Source organism: Helianthus annuus, chromosome 7 (genome assembly GCF_002127325.2).
Source record: "Helianthus annuus cultivar XRQ/B chromosome 7, HanXRQr2.0-SUNRISE, whole genome shotgun sequence".
NCBI classification, from domain to species: Eukaryota; Viridiplantae; Streptophyta; class Magnoliopsida; order Asterales; family Asteraceae; genus Helianthus; species Helianthus annuus.
The window spans coordinates 47,912,880-47,915,985 of record NC_035439.2 but is presented as its reverse complement, the minus strand read 5'-3'; the positions used below and the strand labels follow the sequence as shown (position 1 = coordinate 47,915,985).

Sequence of the window (3,106 nt, the reverse complement as noted above, 5' to 3'; positions counted from 1 at the left end):
CAAACGATAAGGAAGAATCACCTTCAACATAAGAAACTAGTTATTAAAGTCATTAATACAAAACCAAATAAAAAGTGCAAAAGATTTAAAATAAAAAGTATTACACTAGACACTTGTCTTCACCAAGTGATGTAAGAGACTTAGGCAAACATGGCCTTTGATTGTCAAGAACTCTTACGATCAATCTTGGATCCCGAGACGATTCACAGACTCTATGATGGACAATGGATGATGGTGGATGATGGTGTTGTGATGGTGGTGGGTGGTGGGTGAAGTGTGAGAGAGGTGGTGTGCCAAGGGATGAGTTGAAATGGCTCCAAGCACTCCTATTTATAGGCTGAACAGAAGCCTGGGCACAGCCCCGTGTCCGTTTGACACTCTCTCTCTTCATTAATTGTAATTTGCAATTACAATAAATGCGCCTGCAGTACTCTGACCACGCCCCCGTGTCCGCTGGGCACGGCCCCATGGTGGGAAATAGAAGCTTCTATTAGTTTGTCTTTTCTGCTGCTTCTTGGGCACGGCCTCGTGCTCGCTGAGCACGGGGCGTGTTCAGTCTTCTGTCTTCTTTGTTTTGCTTGGGAGGATGCTGTCGAGGGGTCGGGCAATCCACTTTTGTTCCTTTTCTTGTATTTATGTTAAATTTTGCTGTCTTTTTGCTTCTTTTGTTAATTTGAGCTCATTTAATCCTGAAAATACAAAAGGAAGACAACAGCACACTTTTTCCAACATTAGTACTAAAAAAGGGTTAGTTTTATGCCACAATTGATATAATTTATATGTTGCATTTTGCGCGTATCAATGGCTTTTCGATAGTAATCATCTTTTCCAAATGGATTCTTTGCTCCACTAGCCTCTTGATTTTTGCATTCTCTCTTGAAATGACCTTTCTCCCTGCATCGAAAACAAGTAACTTTAGATTTGTCAAAACCCAAAGTAGAAACATGTGCATCCAAAAAATCATTTCTTCCTGTAATCATTTTGAATTTTTCAGCTCTTCTCAAGACACTAGCTAGACACCATTTGATGTCCATGAGTTCCATTTCTTCAGCGTCTATCTGATCGTAATCCTCTTTCGTCAGCATAGGATTTCCGATCCTTCCAGCAACCAACCCTTCATAAGATTCTAGCATGGTAGCAAGTAATGCCATGTGATCTTTAGCAACTTCTTCAGAAAAACTTTGACCATTCGGAAGATTTAATGCAATGTTGCATTGTATCACACAACCATTTCCACTTTTTGAGCTTTGAGACTGAAAGCTTGAAGTTGAACTCTTCGGATTAACACTTGGATATGAAGAGACTCCACTGCTGTTGTTTGAACTTTGATCAACATTTCCAGATGAGTTTCCAGCACTGAAAGCAGTTTGGATTTTTGGACTCATTTCAACTTCTTGAACACTTTCCTTGTAATACATTTTCACATCTTGTTGATTACTCGGATTGTTCATCCTTGCAATCTTTTATTGTTCAAGATCTTGATCTTCAATCTTTTTGATGAATTGAGAAATTGTTAGGTCATCATATTTAGGGCTGTCCAAACTGCTCGACGATCGAAGATCGCTCGACGATCGCTCGAAAAATGCTCGAAAAATGCTCGTTCGATTCCTGCTCAGTTTGTAAATGAGCCGATCGGGTCGGTTCGATTCAAATTCAATCCGAGCATGAGCAAAGCTCCGCTCGCTCGCCGATCGCTCGGTTTCGCTCGAATTATTTTTTATTAATAATTAATATATATATATATATATATATTATATTTTATAGATTAAAAACCCAAAAAATATAATAGCCCAAAAAATTAAAAGCCCAAATAATATTAGCCCAAGTTAATATTTAATATACAAATCTAACCCTAAACTACCGCGGCGAAAGACATTTTTGGCATCCCGATCACTACCGTGGCTTCCGAATCAGCCTTTAGTGCTGGGGGGGCGTATATTGGATGACTACCGAAGCTCTCTTTCAAAGGATATGGTGGAACTTCTTGTTTGTGGAAGTGATTGGTTAAAGGCGAGCTCAAAAACAACCTTAAAAACATTGAAGGTAAGCTTTTATTACATTTATAATCTACTTATACTTTTGTAGTTTATGCATTAACATTTGTATTTTGTTTTTTTTTTTTTAATGTGTAGCAAGCTGCAAGAGATGAAGAAAAATTGGAATTTGATGTGTTGACTCCAGATGGGTTTGATAATAAATGAAAGGTATTTTTATAATTGACAAAACCTAAAAGTTGTTTTGTAATGTGTAGAACTTAATGGTTTTGTTTAATGCTTGTGTTTATAGGTTATATGTTGATTTGAAGTTGAATTTTATGGATGAAGATGAACAAGCTTAGAGAAGAAGTTTATGGCTTTTGAACTAAGTGACAATTTGTATTCGCACTTTATTTTGTGTTGCTTTTGTATTTGCACTTTATTTTGTGTTTCTTATGTATTCGCACTTTATTTTGTGTTGCTTTTGTATTCGCACTTTAAGTTAGAATTTGTTTTTGTTGAACGAAGCCTTATTATTCAATCGAGCGAAAACGATCCGCTCGCTTTTTTTTTTAGGATTTCATAAAAACCGAGCGAAACCGAGCGAAACTGAGCCGATCGATTCAAATTCAATCCGAGCATGAGCATCACTTTTGCGATCGGTTTTACAAATTTGATCCGCTCGGATCGGATCGGTTGTAATTCAATCCGAGCATGAGCAGACCCTCGATCGGATCGGATCGTGAACACCCCTAATCATATTCTCCGGTGTTCTTTAAGATCATCAAAAATGTACCCCACTCTTTCTGAGGTAAAGCATCAGCTAATTTGTCGACCCATTCATCTTGAGGTTTTTCAATTCCTAGTAAAGACATAGATCGCACCAAGTGACAGTATCTTTCAATCAACTTCTTTGATGATTTCCCCGCCAAACTTGAAAACAGATCAAACTCTTTCTTAAGTAATGCTTTCTTGCTTCTGATCATTTTCTCACTACCTTCAAACTTAACCTTAAGTGCATCCCAGATCGATCTTGATGTACCATCATGCTGAAGCAGTATAAAGATATCTTCTTTTATCGCTTGCTGAAGTAGAGTAATCATCATCTTTTCAGCTTTGGTACATATCTC

At 37.7% G+C, this 3,106-nt stretch overlaps 1 long non-coding RNA gene across 1 annotated transcript; it reads left to right on the top strand.

The window, feature by feature from the left end:
* Positions 1-1,302: 1,302 nt before the first annotated feature.
* On the top strand, positions 1,303-2,499 carry LOC110938489. Its single transcript, XR_002591432.2, has 3 exons — positions 1,303-2,043; positions 2,133-2,204; positions 2,287-2,499. It is a non-coding gene; the product is annotated as an uncharacterized LOC110938489 (long non-coding RNA).
* The last annotated feature ends 607 nt before the right edge of the window (positions 2,500-3,106 follow it).